This window comes from Macaca thibetana, chromosome X (genome assembly GCF_024542745.1).
Source record: "Macaca thibetana thibetana isolate TM-01 chromosome X, ASM2454274v1, whole genome shotgun sequence".
NCBI lineage: Eukaryota > Metazoa > Chordata > Mammalia > Primates > Cercopithecidae > Macaca > Macaca thibetana.
This window is the reverse complement of record NC_065598.1, coordinates 61,824,873-61,850,740: the sequence shown is the minus strand read 5'-3', so window position 1 is coordinate 61,850,740 and position 25,868 is coordinate 61,824,873. Positions and strand designations below refer to the sequence as shown.

Below are 25,868 nucleotides of genomic sequence, written 5' to 3'. Positions count from 1 at the left end.
TATTTTGTATCCTGAGACTTTGCTAAAGTTGCTTATCAGCTTAAGGAGATTTTGGGCTGAGACAATGGGGGTTTCTAAATATACAATCATGTCATCTGCAAACAGGGACAATTTGACTTCTTCTTTTCCTAACTGAATACCCTTGATTTATTTCTCTTGCCTGATTGCCCTGGTCAGAACTTCCAACACTATGTTGAATAGGAGTGGTGAAAGAGGGCATCCATGTCTGGTGCCAGTTTTCAAAGGGAATTCTTCCAGTTTTTGCCCATTCAGTATGATATTGGCTGTAGGTTTGTCATAAATAGCTCTTATTATTTTGAGATACATTCCATCAATACCTAGTTTACTGAGAGTTTTTAGCATGAAGGGCTGTTGAATTTTGTCAAAAGTCTTTTCTACATCTATTGAGATAATTATGTGGTTTTTGTCTTCGGCTCTACTTATGTGATTGATTATGTTTATTGATTTGTGTATGTTGAAGCAGCTTTGCATCCCAGGGATGAAGCCAACTTGATCGTGGTGGATAAGTTTTTTGATGTGCTGCTGGATATGATTTGCCAGTATTTTATTGAGGATTTTTGCATCGATGTTCATCAGGGATATTGGTCTAAAATTCTTTTTTTGTTGCGTCTCTGACAAGCGTTGGTATCAGGATGATGTTGGTCTCATAAAATGAGTTAGGGAGGATTCCCTCTTTTTCTATTGATTGGAATAGTTTCAGAAGGAATGATACCAGCTCCCCTTTGTACCTCCGGTAGAACTCGGCTGTGAATCTGTCTGGTCCTGGACTATTTGTGGTTGGTAGGCTATTAATTACTGCCCTAATTTCAGAACCTATTATGGGTCTATTCAGAGATTCAACTTCTTCCTGGTTTAATCTTGGGAGGGTGTAGGTGTCCAGGAACTTATCCATTTCTTCTAGATTTTCTAGTTTATTTGTGCAGAGGTGTTTATAGTATTCTCTGATGGTAGTTTGTGTTTCTGTGGGATTGGTGGTGATATCCCTTTATCATTTTTTATTGCATCTATTTGATTCTTCTCTCTTTTCTTATTTATTAGTCTTGCTGGTGGTCTATCAGTTTCGTTGATATTTTCAAAAAAAACCAGCCCCTGGATTCATTGATTTTTTGGAGGGTTTTTTGTGTCTCTATCTCCTTCAGTTCTGCTCTGATCTTTGTTATTTCTTGCCTTCTGCTAGCTTTTGAGGTTGTTTGGTCGTGCATCTCTAGTTCTTTTAATTGTGATGTTAGGGTGCCGATTTTAGATCTTTCCTGCTTCCTCTTGTGGGCATTTAGTGCTATAAATTTTCCTCTACACACTGCTTCAAATATGTCCCAGATATTATGGTACGTGCCCACAGCTAACATTATACACAATGATGAAAACTGAAAAATTTTCCCCCTAAAATCAGAAAAAAAGACAAAAATGCTCCCTTTCCCAACTTCCATCAAACATTTTATGTGAAGATTTAGCCTGGGCAATTAGGCAAGGAAAAGAAATAGAATACATCAAAATTGGAAAGGAAGACATAAAACTATCTCTGTTTGTAGATAAAATGATCTTTTATATACAAAATCACTTAAACTCCACAAACTTGCTCATTTAATGAATTCAGCCATGTTTCAGGATACACAATCAATACACAAAAATCAGTTGTATATGTATAAACAAACAATTAACAATCTGCAAAGGAAATTAAGAAAACAATTTCATTTACAATAGAATCAAAAAAATAAAATACTTAGGAACAAATTTAACCAAGACAATGCAAGATATATACATTGAAAAACTATAAAACATTGCTGAAAATATTATAGATCTAAATAAATGAGAAGACATCTTGTGTTCATTGATTGGAAAACTTCATATTGCTAAGATGCCAATACTACACAAAGTGACCTAGGAATTCCATGTAATCCTGGTCAAATTTTCAAAGGCGTTTGTCGCAGAAATGAAAAAGCTGATTCTAAAATTCAGGTAGAATTGTAAGGGGCCCTGTATAGCCAAAACAATTTAGAGAAAGAAAAATAAAATTAGAAGACTCACATTTCCCTATTTCAAAACTTACTACAGAGCCACAGTAATTAAAATATTGTCATAGCAGCATAAGGATGGACATATAAATTAATGGGATAGAATAGAGATTCCAGAAATAAACAGTTACATGTGTGGTCCATTGATTTTTTATTTTTATTTATTTATTTATTTTTGAGACAGAGTCTTGCCCTGTCACCCAGGCTGGAGTATACTGACCAGATCTCAGCTCACTGCAACCTCCGCCTCCCAGGTTCAAGCTATTCTCCTGCTTCAGCCTCCAGAGCAGCTGAGATTATAGGCACCTGCCACCACACCCGGCTAAGTTTTGTATTTTTAGTAGCGACGGGGTTTCACCATGTTGGCCAGACTGGTCTTGAACTCCTGACCTCAAGTGATCCACCCGCCTTGGCCTCCCAAACTGCTGGTATTACAGGCATGAGCCACTGCTCCCAGCTGGTCCACTGGTTTTTAACAAGGATGTCGAAATCCTTCAATATGGAAAAAATATTCAACAAAGAATGCTAGAAAAACTGAATATCTACATGCAAAAACAGTGGACATTCTACCTCACACCATGTACAAAAATTAACTCAAAATGAAACACCTAAGTGTAAGAGGGAAAAGTATAAAACTCAGAAAAAATATGTAGTGAGTCTTCAAGACATCGGATTTGGCAATGAAGTCTTAGGTATGCACCAAATGCACACACACACAAAAAAGATAAATTAGACAGTGTCAAAATTAAAAATTTTTGTGCATCAAAGGTTACTACAAAGGAAGTAAAAACACCAACCCCAGAATGGGAGAAAATACTTGCAAATCACATGTCTGATAAGGTTCTAGTACCCAGAACTGTTACAACTCAACAACCAAGTGACAATTGACCAAATTAAAACGTAAAAAGGATTAGAATTGACATTTTTCCAAAGAAGACGTGCAAATGATCAGCCAGCATATGAAAAGATTTTCAACATCATTAGCTATTGGGGAAATACAAATCAAAATGACAGCAGGATACCACTTTATACCCACTAGGGTGGCTATAATTCCTTTAAAATGGAAAAAAAATCAAGTGTTAGGAATGATATGGAAAGATTGCAGCCCTTGTACTTTTCTGTTGGGAAAGTCTACTTTTAAGCATATATCCAAGAAACAAGTATTCAAACAGAAACATGTGCATGATGTCCATGGCACTATTTACAATAGCGAAAAAGCGGAAAGAATCCAAATGTCAACTGAGGAACGGATGAACAAAATGCAGTATATGCATAAAGTGGAATATTAATTGGTCTTAAAAAGAATGAAGCACTGGGCTGGGTGTGGTGGTTCACGCCTGTAATCACAGCACTTTGGGAGGCCGAGGTGGGCAGATCACGACATCAGGAGATCAAGACCACTCTGGCTAACATGGTGAAACCCATCTCTACTAAAAATACAAAAACTTAGCTGATTGTGGTGGAACATGCCTGTAGTCCCAGCTTCTCAGGAGGTTGAGGCAGGAGAATCGTTTGAACTCGGGAGGCAGAGGTTGCAGTGAGCAGAGATCGTGCTACTGCACTCCAGCCTGGGCGACAGAGTGAGACTCCTTCTCAAGAAAGAAGAAGAAGAAGAAGAAGAAGAAGAAGAAGAAGAAGAAGAAGAAGAAGAAGAAGAAGAAGAAGAAGAAGAAGAAGAAGAAGAGGAAGAGGGAGGAGGAGGAGGAGGAGGAGGAGGAGGGGGAGGAGGAGGAGGAGGCATTAATACATGCTACAATATGAATGAACTTCAAAAACATTATGTTAAGTGAATGAAGCCAGATGTAAAAGGTCACTAATGTATGATTCCATTGATATGAAATATCCAGCATACGTAAATGCAGAGAAACAGAAAGCAGATTAGTGGTTGCTCAGGGCTGGGGGTAAAGGCAGTGGGCAGTGTCTACTTAATGGTTATGTCATTTACTTTTTGTAGGGATAAAAATGTTTGGGAACCAGATAGAAGTTATGGCTATACAACATGGTCAATATAGTAGCTTTCACTAAAATGTACACTTTAAAATGGTTAATTTTACATTACCTGAATTTTACCTCAATTAGAAAATACATAGAGCTTAATGAAAACAAAATAGAATATATTAAAATAGATGAGATGAGTTAAAATAGTGCCGAGAGGAAAAACTACATCATTAAATGTTAATTTTAAAAGGTCTTCTCTTTTTTAAAATGTCTACTGCAAAAATAAAAACTAGTAAAAGAAGAGCAAAGTAAGCCCAAGGTGAACAGAAGGAAGGAATGAACAGAAGGAAGGAATTGGTAAAGCCTTTTTGTTTGTTTTGAGACAGAATCTTGCTCTGTCACCCAGACTGGAGTGCAGTGATGCAATCTTGGCTCACTGCAACCTCCGCCTCCCGGGTTCAAGCAATTCTCCTGCCTCACCCTCCTGGGTAGCTGGGATTATAGGCGTGCGCCACCACGCCTGGCTAATTTTTGTATTTTTAGTAGACACTGGGTTTCACCATGTTGGTCAGGCTGGTCTCGAACTCCTGACCTCGTGATCCGCCGGCCTCAGCCTCCCAAAGCGCTGGGATTGCAGGCGTGAGCCACCTTGCCTGGCCCAAAGATCTTTTTAATTAATGAGATTTAATATTAAAAAAACAACCAGCTGGGCACAGTAGCACATAAGTATAATCCCAGCACTGCAAAAGGCTAAGATGGGCAGATAACTTTAGCCAGAAGAGTTTGAGACAAGCCTAGACAACATGACAAAAACCTGTCTCTACAAAAAATATAAAAATTAGCCTGGCATGGTGGTGTGTGTCTGTGGTTCCCGCTACTTGGGAGGCTGAGGATCACTTGAACCCAGGAGGTCGAGGCTGCAATGAACCATGATAGCACCCCTGCACTGCAGCCTAGGCAACAGAGTGAGGTATTGAAAAAACAAAACAAAACAAAACAAAACAGAAAAGTTAATGAAACAAAGAGCTGGTTTTCTAGGAAAAAAAAATTAACAAAATTGATAAACCTCTAGCGAAACTGACAAAGATTAAGACAGAGACAGTATATCCAAATATTAGGAATAAAGTAGAGAGTATCTCTATAGAACCTGCAACTATTAAAAAGATAATAAGGAATACTATTTTAAAAGTTACACTTGAAAATTTGACAAGAAAAAAGGACCAATTTCTTAAAAATCTCAAACTTCCAAAACTCAATGAAGATGAAATGTGCAATCTGGATATTTCTATAATTATTAACAAAAATTAATTTAAAAGCTCCTGAATGAAAAATCTATAGGACCAGATGTTTTCACTAGATAATTCTTACAAACATTTAAAGTATAATTAACACTGATTTTACACAAACTCTTCCAGAAAATAGAAAACACTACTCAATTCATCTTATAAGGCTAGTATTACTTTAAAACCAAAATCAGTCAAAGACAGTGCAAACCAAGAAAAGCATAGACCAGCATCTTGTAAACTTAGATGTGGAGGTCTTCATTTGAATTTAAGTAAATCTAATCCAACAGTCTATATTGTAGTTCGTTCAGGTTGCTATAACAAAGTACTATAAACTAGGTAGTTTATAAATAATACAAATTTATTTTTCATAGCTCTGGACACTGGGAAGTCCAACATCAAGTTAACAGCAGATTCATTGTCTGGTGACGGCCTATTTTCTGACTGAAAGATGGCACTTTCAGTCAGAAAGTGAAGATAGTTCACTTGGTTGAAGAAGATAGCTAGCTTCCTGGGGTTTTTTATGAGGGCACTAATCCCAACAATGAGGGTTTTGCCTTCATGATCTAATCACCTTCCAAAATTCCCCACCTCTTAATGGTCTCACCTTGGTGACTAGATTTCAACATATGAATGTTGGAGGGACACAAACATTCAGACCATAGCCGTCTATAAAAAAGAATAATACACCATAAAAGTGTAAGAGTTAGTCTATCTATGTCTGCAGGGTTCTTTCAATATTTAAAAAGCAGTTTTGCTGGACTGAGCTGGTTGCCTTCTGTTATTGTGGCGGTGACTCACTTCATCCGAACTTCTTGATACTTTTGCTTCTGGAGGTCATATTTCTCTAAGATCTTCCAGAAAAAAAGTCTTAAAGCCACCTTAGCCTTTTTTCCAGTCCAACTCTTAAATTTTTTCCTCCTCTTCCCCAATAATGACATGAGTGTGGATTCAGCTTGTCCACAAAGCCTGCCTTGCTCCGAAGCATCCAACTGTAAAGACTCTTCACCTACACCTGTAATTTGTGGGCCTGAAGAAAACTATCCATTCTTGCAATTGTCTTCTGGTGAGATGCCTCACACAGAGACTGTCTCTCCTCTTCCTTCCTCCATGGATCTGCTTATTCAGGACAGCCCTGATTCTTCCACCAGTCCCAAAGGCAAACAACCCACTTCTGCAGAGAAGAGTGCCACAAAAAAGGAAAACAAGGTCCCGGTCAAGAAACAGAAGACCAGAACTGTGTTCTCTTCCAACCAGCTGTGTGTACTCAATGATAGATTTCAGAGACAGAAATACTTCAGCCTCCAGCAGATGCAAGAACTTTCCAACATCCTGAACCTCAGCTACAAAGGTGAAGACCTGGTTCCAGAACCAGAGAACAAAATCTAAGAGGTCGCAGAGAAACAACTGGCCAAAGAATAGCAATGGTGTGATTCAGAAGGCCTCAGCACGTACCTATCCCAGTCTCGACTCTTCCTACCACCAGGGATGCCTGGTGAACGTGACTGGAAACCTTCCAATGTGGAGCAACCAAACCTAGAACAATTCAACCTGGAGCAACCAGATCCAGAACATCCAGTCCTGGAGCAACCACTCCTGGAACACTCAGACCTGGTGCACCCAGTCCTGGAACAATCAGGCCTGAAACAGTTCCTTCTATAACTATGGAGAGGAATCTCTGCAGTCCTGCATGCAGTTCTAGCCAAATTTTCCTGACTTGGAGGTTTCCTTGGAAACTGCTGGGGAAAGCCATAATGTAGTACAGCAGACCACTAGGTATTTTAGTACTCCACAATTCATAGATTTATTCCTGAAGTACTCCACAAACATGCAACCTTAAGATGTGTGAAGATGAGTGAAGTCGACATTACTCAGTTTCAGTCTGGGCACTGGCTGAATCCTTCCTCTCCCCTCCCTTTCCTCATAGGATTTCTGTTGTTTGGAAACCACGTGTTCTGGTTTCCATTATGCCTACCCAGTCAATTTGATGGAGGGTGGGGAATGCTTGGAGCCTAATCAGAGAGGTTTCTTTCTTTTTTCCTATTAGATCTTCCTGGAGAAAAGACATTTTAATAACCTTGGCTGCTAAGGACAACATGATAGAAGCTGTCTCTGGCTATAGATAAGTAGATCTAATACTAGTTTGGATACCTTTAGGGTTTAGAATCTAACCTCAAGAATAAGAAACAAAAGTACAAATTGGTGTGATGAAGGTATATTCCTATTGTTTGGGATTGGGCTTTACTTATTTTTAGAAAAAAAATATTGAGTCCGGGTGTGGTGGCTCATGCCTGTAATCCCAGCACTTTGGGAGGCCAAGTCAGGCAGATCACCTCAGGTTAGGAGTTCAATACCAGTCTGGCCAACATGATGAAACCCTCTCTCTACTAAAACATAAAAATTAGCCTGGTGTGGTCTCAGGAGCCTGTAATCCCAGCTACTCGGGAGACTGAGGCAGGAGAATCACTTGACCCCAGGAGGTGGAGGTTGCAGTGAGTTGAGATAGAGTCACAGCAATCCAGCCTGGGTGACAGAGCCAGATTCTGTCTCAAAAAAATAAAATAAAATAAAATAAAATAAAATAAAATAAAATAAAATAAAAACTCTATTGAGGTGAAGGGTGAAGGACTGAGGTGAAGGGTGAAGAGTTAAGCTATAACACACTTCGTTGACTTCCTCAGCCCTTTATGGCTCTGTTTTACTATACCCCCTATTTTGTTGGTTATGCTAATATTTGTGGAAAGAAGTCTTGTATTTGCTGCGTTATAATGATATCAATACTACTTTGGCTGGTTTAAGTACAAATGAATAAAACAACCATTTTTTCTTTAAAAATATTTAAAAAGCAACAAATGTAATATCAATGGGCTAAAGAAAAACTGTATGATCATATTAACTGATAGAGAAATAACATTCAACAAAACTCAGTAACCATTAATAATAAAAACTCTCGGCAAACTAGGAATACAGGGAAATCTGATACAGAGTGTCTACATTATACCTAAGGTTGGCATGATATTTAATAATTAAAGACTGAATGCTTTCCCATGAAATTGGGAACAAATCAAGAATGTTCACTCCCTGTAATCCCAGCACTTTGGGAGGCCGAGGCAGGCAGATCACAAGGTCAGGAGTTCGAGACCAGCCTGACCAAAGAAAATTTTGTATTTTCTACTAAAAATACAAAAATTACCCGGGCATGGTGTTGGGTGCCTGTAGTCCCAGCTACTCAGGAGGCTGAGGCAGGAGAATCCTTGAACCCGGGAGGCGGAGGTTGCAGTGAGCCGAGATTGCATCACTGCACCCCAGCCTGGGCAACAGAGAGAGACTCTGTCTCAAAAAAAAAAAAAAAAGAAATATATATATATATAAAAAAAATAAAAAAGAATGTTTACTCTTATCTCTCTTTTTGTTGTTGTTGTTGTTGTTGTTGTTGAGACAGAGTCTTGCTTTGTCACTCAGGCGGGAGCGCAGTGGTGTGATCTCAGCTCACTGCAACCTCCATCTCCCTGGTTCAAGCGATTCTCCTGCCTCAGTCTCCTGAGTAACTGAGATTACAGGCATGTGCCACCATACCCAGCCAATTTTTGTATTTTTAGTAGAGACGAGGTTTCACCATGTTGGCCAAGATGGTCTCGATCTCCTGACCTTGTGATCTGCCTGCCTTGGCCTCCCAAAGTACTGTGATTACACACATCAGCCACCGCGCCTGGCCCTTATCACTCTTGTTTCTAGCCATCACAATAAAGCAAAAGAGGAAACAAAAGGAAACAGATTGTGAAGGGAGAAGTAAAATTGTCCCTATTTACATGTGAAATGATGATGTACGTAGGAAATATCAAGAGATATACAAAAAACTTATTAGAACTAATATGGGAACTCATCAAGGTCACAGGACACAACAACACACAAAAATCATTTGCATTTTTATATAGTAATAATGACCATGTGGAAATCAAAATTTAAAACACAATATAATGTACAATCACTCAAAGAAAATATTTAGTTATACATACAAGAAAACATGTATAGTTCTGTAGGCTAAAAATTACCAATGCTAATGAGAGAAAACAATGAAGATCTGAATAAATAGAAAGCCATTTGTATTCGTCCACACTCGCATTGCTATAAAGAACTACCTGAGACTGGATAATTTATTTTAAAAAAGAGGCTTAATTGGCTCATGATTCCACAGACTGTACAGGAAGCATGTCTGAGGAGGCCTCAGGAAATTGACAATCATGGCAAAAGGTGAAGAGGAAAGAAGCACATCTTACAAGGCCAAAGAAGGATGAAGAAAGGGTGAAGGGGGAGGTGCTACACACTTTTAAACAACTAGATCTTGTGAGAACTCACTATGACAAGAACAGCAAGGGGGAAGTTTTCCCCCAGGATCCAATCACCCCCTACAAGGCCCCTTATCTAACATTAGGGATTATAATTTGACATGAGATTTGGGTGGGGACATAAATTCAAACTGTATCATTCTGCCCTGGATCCTCTCAAATCTCATATACTTCTCACATTGTAAAATACAATAATCCCTTCTCAACAGTCCCCCAAGTCTTAACTCATTTCAAGATTAACTCAAAAGTCCATAGTGCAAAGTCTCATTTGAGACAAGGCAAATCCCTTTCACCTACGTGAAAGTCTGTAAAATCAAAAACAAGTTAGTTATTTCCAAGATACAGTCAGGTACAGGCATTGGGTAAACACAATTATTCTAAAAGGGAGAAATCAGGCAAAACAAAGAGACTACAGGCCCCATGCAAGTCCACAACCCAGCAGGGCAGTCATTAAATCTTAAAACTCCAAAATAACCTCTTTTGACTCCATGTCTCAAATCCAGGCCACACTGATGCAAGGGTTGGGCTCCCAAGGCCCAGAGCATGCGTTCCCCTGTGGCTCTGCAGGGTACAGCTCCCTCAGCTGCTTTCATGGGCTGGCATTGAGTCCCTGTAGCTTTTTAAGATGCATGGTGGAAGCTGTCAGTGGATCTACCATTCTGGGGTCTGGAGGATGGTGGCTGTCTTCTCACAGCTCCACTATGCAGTGCCCCAGTGGAGACTTTGTGTAGGGGATCCACCCCACATTTCCCCTCCTCACTGCCCTACTAGAGGTTCTCCATGAGGTCTCTGCTCCTGCAGCAGACTTCTGAATGGACATTTAGGTGTTTCCATACATCCTCCAAAATCTAGGTGGAGGCTCCCAAGCCTCAACTCTGTCCTTATGTGCACCTGGAGGCCTAACACCATGTTGAAACTGTCAAGACTTACAGCTTGCACTCTGTGGAGCAGTGGTCTGAGACATGTCTCGGGCCACTTTTAGTCATAACTGGAGCTGGAGTGACTAAGATGCAGGGTGCAGTGTCCCAAGGTTGAGCAGGGCAGCGGGCTCTGGGCCTGGCCATGAAACTATTCTTCCCTTCTAGGCCAGGCCTGTGATGAGAGGGGTTGCCACAATGGTCTCTGAAATGCCTTCAAGGCATTTTCCCCATTGTCTTGGCTATTAACATTCAGCTCCTCTTAATTTATGCAAATTTCTGCAGCTGGCTTGAATTTCTCCCAAGAAAATCAAATTTTTTTCTACCACATGGTCAGGCTGAACATTTTCTAAACTTTTATGTTCTGCTTCCCTTTCAAATATAAGTTCCAGTTTCAGATCATCTCTTTGCTCATGCATATGATCATACAGTGTTAGAAGCAGTCTGGCGACATTCTGAATACTTTGCTGCTTAGAAATTTCTTCCATCAGATACCCTAAATCATCACTCTCAAGTTCAAAGTTCCACAGATCCCTAGAGCAGGGGCACAATATTGCCAGTCTCTTTGCTAAAGCATAGCAAGAATGACCTTTTTTCTAGTCCTCAATAAGTTCCTCATCTCCATCTGAAACGTCCTGAGCCTGGGTTTTATTGTCTATATCACTATCAGTATTTTGGTCACAACCATTCAACAAATCTCTAAGAAGTTCCAAACTTTCCCTCAACTTGCTGTCTTCTATTGAGCTCTACAAACTGTTCCAACCTCTGCCCATTGCCCAGTTCTAAAGTTACTTACAGATTTTCAGGTATCTTTATAGCAATGCCCCACTCCTAGGTACCAATTTTCTGTATTAGTCTATTCTCTCATTGTTATAAAGAAATACCTGAGACTGGGTAATTTGCAAAGAAAGGAAGTTTAATTGGCTCATGGTTCTTCAGACTGTACAGAAAGCATGGCTGGGGAGGCCTCAGGAAATTTACAATGATGGTGGAAGGCAAAGAAAAAGGAAGCATGTTTTACAAGGCCAGAGCAGGAGGAAAAGAGGGTGAAGTGGGAGATGTTACATACTTTTAAACAACCAGATCTCATGAGAACTCACTCACTATCATGATAACAGCAAGGGGGAAATGCACTCCTATGATCCACTCACCTCTCACCAGGCCCCTCCTCGAACACTGGGGATTACAATTCAACATGAGATTTGGGCGAGGACACAAATCCAAACCATATCAGCATTCTACGTCCATGGATTGGAAGACTAAACATTCTTAGTATGGCAATACTATTCAAATTGAGCTAGAAATTCAACACAATTCCTAACAGAACCCCAGCTAAGTTATTTGTAGAAATTGACAAGCTGATCCTAAAATTCGTATGTAAATTCAAAGAAACCAAAATAGCCAAAACAATTTTTAAAAAGAAGAGCAATAATGGAATACTAGTACTTCTTAATTTCGAATTTTACTACACAGCTACTGTAGTCAATGCAGTGTGCTACCTGCATAAGGACAGACACATAAAATTTTTAGTTCTGAAATAAACCTTCATATTTACAGTCAATGATTTTCAACAAAAATGCCAAGACAGTTCAATTGGGAAAGAATAATCTTTAAAAAACAGTGCTAGGACAATTGGATAAACACACATAAAAAATAAAGTTGAACCCCCTACTTCACACCATATATAACGATTAACTCAAAATTGGTAAAATGTAAGAGCTGAAACTATAGCACTCTTAGAATAAAATATTAGGAGTAAATCTTTGTAACCTTCTATGAAGCAATGATTTCTTAGATATGACACTATAGGCAAAAGGAACAAAAGAAAAAAGAGGTAAACTGGACATCATCAAAGTTAAAACCTTTGTGCTTCAAAGGATGCTATCAAGAAAGTAGAAAGGCAACCCATAGAATGTAAAAATACATTTGTAAAACATACATCCAATAGCGGACTTAAATCTAAAATATATAAAGAAAATTTTAACATCAACAATAAAAAACAACATAAGTAGGTAAAGGATCTATATAGACATTTCTCCAAAGAAAATATTTAAATGGCCAATAAACATATGGAAAGTTTCCCAACATTATTTTTTATTGTGGTAGCGAAAATTAAAACCACAGTGAGATAACACTTTACACCCACTGGAATAGTATCTTAGTTAATTTTGTGTTGCTATGAAAGAATACCTGAGACTGGGTAATTTATGAAGAAAAGAGATTTATTTTGCTCACAGTTCTACAGGCTGAGAAGTTCAAGGGCACAGCCCTGGTTTCTGATGAGGGCTTTTTTGCTGCATCACAACATGGCAAAGAGGGTCAAAGGGGAAGCAGGCACCTGTGAAGACAGGAAAATCTGAGGGACATCCTGACTTTATAATAATCTACTCTCACGGTAACTAATCCATTCCTACAAGAACTAATCCAGTCTTGCAAGAGTAAGAACCCACTGCTACGAGAATGTCACCAAGCCATCCACAAGGAATCAGTTTCAATTACCCAAATACTACTTACCAGGCCCCACCTCCCAACATCACCACACTGGGAATCAAATTTCAGCATGAACTTTCCTAGGGACAAACAAACTATATCCAAACAATAGCAGATGGCTACAATTTTAAAATGATAAAAATAAATGTTAGCAAGAATGTATACAAATTGAAATTCTAAAACATTGCATCCAAGATTGTAAAATGGTGCAGCTGCTTTTGAAGACTGACAGTTTCTCAAAACATTAAACAGAGTTATCATACAGATCATATAGATATAGATAGTTCTATTTCTAAGTATTTACTCAAGGTAATTTTGAATGTATGTTTACACAAAAACTTCTTCATGAAAAATACAGTAGCATTGCTCATACAGCCAAAAAGAGAATCAGATATTTACCAATTGATGAATAGGTAAATAAAATGTAGTATATCCATACAATGGAATATTATTCAGGTTTAAAAACAACAAAATACTGACACGTGTTACAATATGGATGAAACTTGAAAATACTATGCTAAGTGAAAGAAGCCAGACAAAAATCATTAAATATTGCATGATTCCATTTATATGAAATGTCTAGAAAAGGCAAATTTATAGAGGAAGAGAGTAGATTAGTGGTTTTCTTGGGGTGAAGTGATATGGAGGAGTAGGATTGGCAGTGGTTTCTCACACAAATGATTCATAGTTTGTTTTGGGAATAATAAAAATATTCTAAAATTGATTTCGGTTATGGATGCATAATAGGTACCAAAAGCTATTACATTGTACATGTCAGGCCGGGCACTGACATGTGATTCATGCCTGTAATCCTAGCTCTTTGGGAGGCCAAGGTGGGTGGATCACCTGAGGTCAAGAGTTCTCGACTAGCCTGGCCAACATGGCAAAACTTCATCTCTACTAAAAATACAAAAATTAGCCAGGCATGGTGGCATGCTCCTGTAATCCCAGCTATTCAGGAGACTGAGGCAGGAGAATCGCTTGAACCCAGGAGGCAGAGGTTGCAGTGAGCTGGGATCATGCCACTGCACTCCATCCTGGGAGATAAGAGCAAAACTGTGTCTCAAAAAAAAAAAAATATATATACATGTCAAATGGGCGATTGTGTAAAACAAATTATATTTCAATAAAATTGTTTTAAAGAAACTAAACATGGTACTACCATAGACACAGCAATTGCACTCTTGGGCATTTATTAGAGAAATGAAACATGTTCACACACACAAAAAAATGAACACATTAATTAGACACAAATGTGAATAGCAGCTTTCTTTGTAATATCCAAGAATCGGACTCAACCCAGGTCCTTCAATGGGTGAATGGTTAAACAAACTGTGGTACATCCATACCATGTAATACTACTCAGCAATAAAAATGAACAAATGACTGATACATGAATTGCCTATCCTGGACATTTTATTTAACTAGAAACATGCAATATGCAATCCTTTTTGTTTGGCTTCTTTCACTTAGCATATTTTCAAGGCTCATCCGTATTGTAACATATATCAGCACTTTGTTCTTTTTATGGCTAAATAATATTCCATTGTATCTATATATAACACATTTTGCTTATCCATTCATTAATTTATTTATATTTGTTTTTACTTTTGGCTGTATGAATAATGCTTCTGTACTATTTGTTAATAACATATCTCCAGGTAATTATACTGAATTTAAAAATTAAAACCAAAATGTTACATATTGTATAATTCCATTTATTTAATATTTTTAAAACAAATATTTAGAATGAGAACAGATTAATAGTTGACAGTTGTTTGGGACAGAGACCAGAGGGAGGTGGGTGTGGTTATTAAAGAGTAACGTGAGTAATTCTTCTTATAGAACTGTTCTGTATCTTGACTGTGGGGGTGCACACACAAACTTACATATGTGGTAAAATTTTATAACACTAAGTACACACATACAAATAAGGCTAAATAAAATGGTGAAGTCTGAATAAGATCTGTGGATTGTATCAATGTCAATATTTTGGTATCAGCAATGGGTCTGATTTCTTGAGAGATAGCACTGTCATGTCTAGTCCTGGCCCTCTGATTGAATCTCCTTAATTTATGGGACTTTATGCTTCCTTAAAGGGCCAGTGTGGAGGGGGTGAGGGCAGGTCAAAAGAGTGTCTCTGGTCAGCATCAAATAGCTTTCCTGTGCTTTGTTATTTGTTTGTTTGTTATGGAAGATGCATTGTTTTGAACATTGTACCTGTCTGGCATCAATGGGCCCTGCTGACTGACCCTTTTGGCTTTGAATCCTTGGGTGAAAGTAAACACAGCCTTTAGCTCTGGGATGAAGCTGGAGGCTTTGAGGGATGAGTTGCCTTATGTTTGTAATTACTCAACCAGACAGCTTTTCCTGCCCTCTTCTACAAGTAATCAGTAGGGAGCATAATTTTCCAAATCTTTTTCATGGCTCTGCATACACTACCTGGTACGTGCTCCTCTACTGCCGCCTGTGTTCTTGGAAGGAATTCCATTTAGAGAAGAGTTAGCCAAAGTGGATCCACAATGCCCTACCTTCAGGTACATCGGGTTGTGTCAGCCACCTCACTTTACCCTTCTGAGTCCCCAAGGGGAATTTACTTATCCAAGTCTACTTCTTCTCTTCCTCCTCTTCCCCTTCAGTGATAGTCAGAATGGTTCTTGGATCACAACAAGGCCATGTGTGTTGACACAGGCCAAGGCAGACCACATGAATGCCAACAACATCAAAAACATTTAGATGGCTGGATACATTTTGTATCTCAATACTCAACCCTCAACTACCTCAATAGGAATGGAAAGAAAGTATATACAATAAGTCACATTCAGGGTAAGGTCATCTGAAAAACATGTCCTTTGACTAATTCCACTGCATTCTTTAAATCTGTCAAAAGACTGATTTAATTTTAATGAAACATGTGCTGGGCCCCTGCTATTTGCAAAGTCCTGCCATAGACACCATGGAGGATAAGAAAAAAACTAGTTTCTATTCTTAAGGCACAAGCAGTTGCAAAAGCTAAAATTAAACTCAAATTAAGGAAGAAATCAAATATATGACTAAAAGAAAATATTCTGAATGCTTAAACCCATGCATCTGTGTGCATACACATACACCATAAACAAAGTTGACAAATGGGAGGAAGGGTATATTTAAATTATCTTTAACAAAGGATATATTTCATGAATTGTATAAATAATTATTTTAAATCATAAAGAAAAATCAATTCCTCAATTTAAAAAAAGGCAAGGAACATGGAAAGGCAATTCAAATGAGAACAAACACGAGTAATCAGTACCCATGAGAAAAAGTCATTTATATTTAAAAAAAAAAAATTTAATTTAAATATTTAACCTGTTAATTCAGCACCTAATAACATAAAAGAAGATTGTTAGAATTAACCACATGGAAATACAAATTAATACAACTTTTTGATGTATAAATTAACACAACAGTTTGGCCATACACATTAAAACTTTAGGTAGGTTGCAAGCAAGATGGCCAAATAGGAACATCTCCAGTCTGCAGCTCCCAGCGAGGTCAATGCAGAAGGTGGGTGACATCTGCATTTCCAACTAAGGTACTCAGCTCATCTCATAGGGAATGGTTAGACAATGGTTGCAGACATGGAGGGTGAGCTGAAGCAGAGTGGGGCATTACCTCACCCGAGAAGCACAAGGGGTCAGTGAACTCCCGCCCTAGACAAGGGAAGCCTTGAAAGACTGTGACTTGAGGAACGATGCTCTCTGACCCAGATACTACGTTTTTCCCATGGTCATCGCAACTGGCAGACCAGGAGATTCCCCCTGGTGACTGATTTTCAAGCACAAAACTGGGTGGCCATTTGGGCAGACATTGAGCTAGCTGCAGGAGTGTTTTTTCATACCCCGGTGGTGTCTGGAATGCCAGTGAGACAGAACCATTCACTCCCCTGGAAAGGAGGCTGAGGCCAGGAAGCCAAGTGATCCAGCTTAGTGGATCCTACCCCCATGGAGCCCAGCAAGCTAAGATCCACTGGCTTGAAATTCTTGCTGCCAGCACAGCAGTCTGAAGTCAACCTGGGAGGCTCAAGCTTGGTGGGGGGAGGGGAATCTGCTGTTACTGAGGCTTGTGTCAGTGGTTTTCCCCTCACAGTGTAAACAAAGCCACAGAGAAGTTCCAAGTGGCACAGCCCTCCACAGCTCAGAAAACCCTCTGAAGCCAGATTGCCTCTCTAGATTCCTCTTCTCTGGGCAGGGCATCTCTGAAAAATAAGACAACAGCCCCAGTCAGGACTTATAGATAAAACACCCAACTCCCTAGGACAGAGCACCTGGGGGAAGGGGCAGCTGTGGGCGCAGCTTCAGCAGACTTAAACATTTCTGTATGCCAGCACTGAAGAGAGCAGCGGATCTCCCAGCACAGTGCTCCAGCTCTGCTAAGGGACAGACTGGCTCCTCAAGTGGATCCCTGACCTCTGTGCCTCCTGACTGGGAGACACCTCCAAGCAGGTGTTGACAGACACCACATACAGGAGAGCTCCAGCTGGTATCTGGCAGGTGCCCCTCTGGGGCGAAGCTTCCAGAAGAAGGAACAGGCAGCGATCTTTGCTGTTCTGCAGCCTCCACTTGTGATACCCAGGCAAACAGGGTCTGGAGTGGACCGCCACCAAACTCCAGCAGACCTGCAGCAGAGGAGCCTAACTATTACAAGGAAAACTAACAAACAGAAAGGAATAGCATCAACATCAACAAAAAGGACATCCACACAGAAACCCCATCCAAAAGTCACCAACATCAAAGACCAAAGGTAGATAAATCCACGAAGATGGGGAGGAATCCACGCAAAAAGGCTGAAAATTCCAAAAATGCCTTTTCTCCTCCAAAGGATTACAACTCCTCACCAGCAAGGAGACAAAACTGGATGGAGAATGAGTTTGATGAATTGACAGAAGTAGACTTCAGAAGGTGGGTAACAACAAACTCTTCAAAGCTAAAGGAGCATGGCCTAACCCAGTGCAAGGAAGCTAAGATCCTTGAAAAAATGTTAGATGAATTGCTAACTGGAATAACCAATTTAAAGAAGAACATAAATAACCAGATGGACCTGAAAAACACAGCACAAGAACTTTGTGAGCATACACAAGTATCAATAGCTGAATTGATCCAGCAGAAAAAAAAGATATCAGATATTGAAATCAGCTTAATGAAATAAAGCGTGAAGACAAGATTAGAGAAAAAAAATAATGAAAAGGCATGAACAAAGCATCCAAGAAATATGGGACTATGTGAAAAGACCAAACCTACGTTTGATTGGTGTACATGAAAATGATGAGGAGAATGGAAACAAGTTGGAAAATGCTCTTCAGGATATTATCCAGAAGAACTTCTGCATACTATCAAGACAGGCCAACATTCAAATTCGGGAAATACAGAGAGCACCACAGTGATACTCATCGAGAGAGCAACCCCAACACACATAATCATCAGATTCACCAAGGTTGAAATGAAGTAAAAAATGTTAAGGGCAGCCAGAGAGAAAGGTTGGGTTACCCACAAAGGGAAGCTCATCAGACTAACAGTGGATCTCTCTGCAGAAACCCTACAAGCCAGAAGAGAGTGGGGGTCAATATTCAACATTCTTAAAGAAAATAATTTTCAACCCAGAATTTCATATCCAGCTTCATAAGCTGGAGAAATAAAACCCTTGACAGACAAGCAAATGCTGAGAGATTTTGTCACCACCAGGCCTGCCTTACAAGAACTCCTGAAGGTAGCACTAAACATGGAAAGGAAAAACCCTTACCAGCCACCACAAAAACATGCCAAATTGTAAAGACCATCGATACTATGAAGAAACTGCATCAACTAATGGCCAAAATAACCAGCCAGCATCATAATGACAGGATCAACTTCACACATAACAATATTAACCTTAAATGTAAATAGGCAAAATGTCCCAGTTGAAAGACACAGACTGGCAAATTGGATAAAGAGATGAGACCCATCGATGTGTTGTATTCAGGAGACTCATCTCACTTGCAAAGACACATATAGGCTGAAAATAAAGAGATGGAGGAATATTTCCAAAGCAAATGGAAAGCAAAAGATAGCAGGGGTTGCAATCCTGGTCTCTGATAAAACAGACTTGAAACCAACAAAGATAAAAAGAGACAAAGAAGGGCATTAACATTAGGTAAAGGGATCAATGCAAGAAGAGCTAACTATCCTAAATATATATGTACCCAATACAGGAGCATGCAGATTCATACAGCAAGTTCTTGGAGACCTACAAAGAGACTTAGACTTCCACATAATGATAGTGGGAGACTTTAATACACCGTTGTCAATATTAGACAGATCAACAAGACAGAAAATTAACAAGGATATCCAGGACTTGAACTCAGCTTTGGACCAAGCAGAACTAATACACATTTACAGAACTCTCTATCCCCAATCAACAGAATATACATCCTTCACAGCCCCACATCACACTTATTCTAAAATTGACCATATAATTGGAAATAAAGCACTCCTTAGCAAATGAAAAAACACGGAAATCATAATGGTCTCTCAGATCACAGTGCAATCAAATTAGAACTCAGGATTAAGAAACTCACTCAAAACCACACAACAACTACATGGAAACTGAACAACCTGCCCCTGAATGACTACAGGGGAAATAATGAAATTAAGGCAGTTATAAATAAGTTCTTTGAAATACATGAGAACAAAGACACAGTGTACCAGAATCTCTGGGACACAATTAAAGCAGTGTCTAGAGGGAAATTTATAGCACTAAGTGCCCACAAGAGAAAGCAGGAAAGATCTAAAATTGACACCCTAACATCACAATTAAAAGAACTAGAGAAGCAAGAGTAAACAAATTCAAAAGCTAGCAGAAGGCAAGAAATAACTAAAATCAGAGCAGAACTGAAGGAGATAGAGACACGAAAAACCCTTCAAAAAAAATCAATGAATCCAGAAGCTGGATTTTTGAAAAGATCAACAAAATAGACCACTATCCAGACTAATAAATAAGAAAGGAGAGAAGAATCATAGATGCAATAAAAAATGATAAAAGGAATATGACAACTGATCCCACAGAAATACAAACTACTATCAGAGTTTGTATTCAACTCTGCGTATAAACACCCTTACGCAGATGAACTAGAAAATCTAGAAGAAATGGATAAATTCCTGGACACATACACTCTCGCAAAACTAAACCAGGAAGAAGTCAAATCCTTGAATAGACCCATAACACCTTCTGAAATTGAGGCAGTAATTAATAGCCTATCAACCAGAAAAAGTCCAGGACCAGACAGATTGACAGCCAAATTCTACCAGAGGTACAAAGAGGAGCTGGTATCATTCCTTCTGAAACTATTCCAAACAATAGAAAAAGAGGGACTGCTCCCTAACTTATTTTATGAGACCAGCATTGTCCTGATACCAAAACCTAGCAGAGACACACACACACACACACACAAAGAAAATTTCAGGCCAAGATCCCAGAGGAACATCGATGCGAAAATCCTCAGAAAAATATGGGAAAAGTGAATCCAGCAGCACATTAAAAAGCTTATCCACCATGATCAAGTTGGTTTCATCCCTGGGATGCAAGGCTGGCTCAACATATGCAAATCAATAAACGTAATCCATCACATAAACAAACCAATGACAAACTCCACATGATTATCTCAATAGATACAGAAAAGGCTTTTGATAAAATTCAACACACATTCATGCTAAAAACTCTCAATAAACTAGCTATTGATGGAATGCATCTCAAAATAGTAAGAGCTATTTCTGACAAACCCACAGCCAATATCATACTGAATGGGCAAAACTAAAAGCATTCCCTTTGAAAACCAGCACGAGACAAAGATGCCCTCTCCCACCGCTCTTATTCAAAATAGTATTGGAAATTCTATCCAAGGCAATCAGGCAAGAAAAAGAAATAAAGGGTATTCATTTAGGAAATGAGGAAGTCAAATTGTCCCTGTTTACAGATGACATGATTGTATTTTTAGAAAACCTTGTTGTCTCAGCCCAAAATCTCCTTAAGCTGATAAGCAACTTCAGCAAAATCTCAGGATAGAAAATCAATGTGCAAAAATCACAAGCATTCCTATACACCAATAATAGACAGAGAGCAAAATCATGAGTGAACTCCCATTCACAATTGCTACAAAGAGAATAAAATACCTAGGAATCTAACTTACAAGGAATGTGAAGGACCTCTTCAAGGAGAACTACAAACCACTGCTCAAGGAAATAAGAGGGGACACAAACAGGTGGAAAGACTGGCTCATGAATAGGAAGAGTCGATATTGTGAAAATAGCCATACTGTCCAAAGTAATTCATAGATTCAATGCTGTACCCATCAAGCCACCACTGACTTTCTTCACAGAATTAGAAATACTACCTTAAATTTCATATGGACCAAAAAAGTGCCCACAGAGCCAAGACAATCCTCAGCAAAAAGGACAAAGCTGGAGGCTCATGCTACCTGACTTCAAACTATACTACAAGCCTACAGTAACCAAAACAGCATGGTACTGGTACCAATACAAATATATAGACCAATGGAACAGAACAGAGGCTTTAGAAATAATGCCACACATCTACAACCATCTGATCTTTGACAAACCTGACAAAAACAAGCAATGGGGAAAGAATTCTCTATTTAATAAATCATGTTGGGAAAACTGGCTAGCCATATACAGAAAACTGAAACTGGACCCCTTCCTTACACCTTATACAAAAATTAATTCATGATGAATTAAAGATGTAAACGTAAGACCTAAACCATAAAAACCCTAGAGAAAAACCTAGGCAAAACCATTCAGGACATAGGCATGGGCAAGGACTTCATGACTGAAACACAAAAAGCAATGGCAACAAAAGCCAAAATTGACAAATGAGATCTAATTGAACTAAAGAGTTTCTGCACAGCAAAAAACAAAACAAAACAAAAAACAAAAACAAAACAAAACAAAACAAAAAAAAAACCTCTCATCAGAGTGAACCAGCAACCTACAGAATGGAAGAAAATTTTTGCAATCTATCCATCTGGTAAAGGGCTAATATCCAGAATCTACAAAGAACTTAAATTTACAAGAAAAAAATCAAACAACCTCATCAAAAAGCGGGCAAAGGATATGAACAGACACTTCTCAAAAGAAGACATTTGTGCAGCCAAGAAACATATGAAAAAAAGCTTATCATCATTGGTCTTTAGTGAAATGCAAACCAAAACCACAATGAGATACCATTTCACAGCAGTTAGAATGGCGATTATTAAAAAGTCAGGAAACAACAGATGCTGGAGAGGATGTGGAGAAATAGGAATGCTTTTACATTGTTGGTGGGAGTGTAAATTAGCTCAATCATTGTGGAAGACAGTGTGGCGATTCCTCAGAGATCCAGAACCAGAAATACCATTTGACCCAGCAATCCCATTACTGGGTATATATCCAAAGGATTATAAATCATTCTACTACAAAGACACATGTACACGTATGTTTATTGCAGCACTATTCACAAGAGCAAAGACTTGGAACCAACCCAAATGCCCATCAATGATAGACTGGATAAAGAAAATGTGGCACATATACACCATGAAATACTATGCAGCCATAAAAAAGGATGAGTTCGTGTCCTTTGCAGGGACATGGATGAAGCTGGAAACCATCATTCTCAGCAAACTAACACGGGAACAGCAAAGCAAACACCACATGTTCTCACTTATAAGTGGGAGTGGAACAATAAGAACATATGGACACAGGGATGGGAATATCACACACTGGGGCCTGTCAAGAGATAGAGGGCTAGGGGAGGGATAGCATTAGGAGAAATACCTAATGTAGATGACGGGTTGATGGGTGCAGCAAACCACCATGGCAAGTGCATACCTATGTAACAAATCTGCACCTTCTGCACATATATCCCAGAACTTAAAGTATAATTTTTAAAAAAAGAGTCCATAGTAGTCCCATTCTACCCAGAGAAATCATTCTTCCAGCCAATCAGCCTAACAAAAGTAATAAAAGAAATGCACGAGCCCCAAATCGTCCAGCTTGTCAGTGGCTTGCTTCATAATAATAATAATGATAATTTTATTTAGTATGTATCTTCCTGCTCCCATGCTGTCAGATGTCCCTTCTCTCCTTTGGTGGTTCAGTGCCACTAAATACATTTTGAACACTTATTTGTTTAGACCTGCTGGGGATCATGTTTTGTTTTGTTGAGCAGATCTTTCCCTGTGCTGCTTTTCCTGAGTTGAGAACCAGCCAACAAATTTGAAACCCCCTCACCATCTGTTCCAATTTTTACATCTGTGTTGTTGGGCATAAATGAAAAGGCGAAAGTGCTACTGTGCCCCCAGGGACCGGAAAACAGTGGAATCACCTGGATGCTGCCAGATCTTATACCAGACAACAGAAAGCATGTAGGCCATGTAGTTTTCACCCCAAATAAGAGCTTCAATTCAGAAGCATTGAACATGGAAGGGTTCTGACGTTGTCTGTAGAGAATAAAGTAGTATTAGAGATTGTTGGGGTTGGGGACTGACTGGATAACTGGAGACTTTGGAGATTCTAGGCCTTTGGGTCTGTTTCATGTACGTCTGGTGTCAGCTTCTGCTACCTTTCTTTTTGAGTCACCGATGCCCATCCACCTTCCCAACCTGCTGTCTCATTCTTTCAAAATTATCCTAACCACTGAATCACCATGGACAATTCTTTTTTTAACAAAGCATGTTTTTTATTGTGGTAAATTATACATAGCATAAAATTTACCATTTTAAATGTACAATTCAGTGACAGTAACTGCATTCACAATGTTGTGGAACCATCACCACTCTATTTCCAGAACTTTTTCATCATCTCAAACAGAAATTCTAATCATTAAGCAAAAACTCTCCATCCACATTCCCCATCCTCTGATAACATTTTTTCCACTTTTTATCTCTATTAATTAACCTATTCTAGTTATTTCATATAAGTGGACTCATACAATGTTTTCATTTGTGTCTTGTATACTGTATTTTTAAGGCTCATCCATGTTATAGCATGTATCAGAACTTCATTCATTCTTAAGGTTGAATAATATTCCATTATACGTATGTACCACATTTTGTTTATCTATTCAATTGTTGATGGACTCATGGGTTGTTTTCACCTTTTAGTGATTGTAAGTAATGCTGCCATGAACATTGGTGTACATGTCCCATTCTTGAACAAATCCCAACCTTGCCTTAAGGTAGGTCAGTGACGTCATACAGTAGGACTGTGACTTAGTTTAGACATGTTATTGGGGTGAGTTCTGAGCAACTTAGAAGCGTGTGAGTAACAACTACCTACTCTCCTTCGGTATATACTAAACTTCTGCCTCAGTGTCCTTGTTTAGTATGTCTTCAGGGGGGATTTTTTTTTTTTTTTTGAAACAGAGTCTCATTCTGTCACCCAAGCTGGAGTACAGTGGTGTGATCTCTGCTCACTGCAACTTCTGCCTCTTGGGTTCAAGCAATCCTCACACCTCAGCCTCTGGAGTAGCTAGGATTAAAGGCATGTGTCACCAAGCCTGGCTAATTTTTTTGTATTTTTAGTAGAGACAGGGTTTCACCATGTTGACCAGGCTGGTCTCGAACTCCTGACCTCAAGAGATCTGCCTGCCTCAGCCTCCCAAAGTGCTGGGATTACAGACGTGAGCCACCTTGCCCAGCCTTCAGGAGGGATTTTATAAATAACCAGCAATAGTAAAGGCACAGGGCACCAACCTATCTTAAAGCAAGCTGGCCATAGAGCTGGAGCAGAGTCTCAGAAACCCTCAGTTAAGGCAGATGCTTGATTGTAGGAAAATCTAGGGAGTCCTAGAAAGGGGTCTATAGTGGACAGGGCAATGTTGAGAAGGAAGACTAATGACCATGGAATCAAAGTGCTTTAATATTTAAAAAAACAGCTGGTTTGGACATACTAGTGTGTTGTGCCTGATACCAGTCCTGGGCATGTCCATCCTGGAGCCCCAGCTTCCCAACTTGCCCAATCTTCCTTATGATTTCTGGATAGCCACTAACTGGCCTCTGCACCTCAGAAAGGCCATTCTTGTGAACTGACAGATTATCTGACAGCTGGCCTGGCTAATTACTCACTCCCCCATCTGGAACTGCTTTCAATGGTGGTTTCATACTTCCTGGTCCATTCCTACAGAGAGATCTGTCATCAGTTTCAGTTTCCTGGAATTTAACAAATTCTGGGCCTGACTTGTGCCTTTTGCCTCCACCCTCAGGTAGTTCTGCTCTTTGGATATTTTGTGCAACTCCACAGGAGCTCAAACTCTGAAGCCCAATTCTCTTCCCGTGCCCCATCTCAGGTTGTCTCTGCCCTGCCAAATATGAATACTTAGTACCTTGGCCTCAGCTGTCCACACAACTGAATCTTACCCTTTGTGAGCTCTCTTGTCTGGTCTTGTCAGGACACATAGTTTAATAGGCAATTTTTATCCAAAGTGTATTTTTCTAATGTTACCAGCTTTCAATACTTTTTACACAGCAATTAAGACAGTGTGATATTAGTGCAAAGATAGACAAATGGACAATGGAACAAAACACAGAGTCTTGAATTAGACTCCTACATATACAGTCACTTGATTTATAACATATCTATCATTGCACTTGAAGGTTCATGGGTGTGGAAGGATAGTTTTTTCAATAAATCTTGCTGAAGTAAATTGATATCTATAGGAAAAAAAGAGCCTCGACACCTACCACCATACATGAAAATTTATTCAAGATGATGCAACATAAAAGCTAAAAAAAAAATCTGCTAGATAAAAATGCACTTTGTGAACTTGGGGTAGACAAAGATTTAAAAACGGAGCATA

The 25,868-nt window shown here is 39.2% G+C and overlaps 1 pseudogene; it reads left to right on the top strand.

The window, feature by feature from the left end:
- Positions 1–6,193: 6,193 nt before the first annotated feature.
- LOC126946542 (homeobox protein NANOG-like) lies at positions 6,194–7,103 on the top strand (annotated as a pseudogene).
- Positions 7,104–25,868: the final 18,765 nt, after the last annotated feature.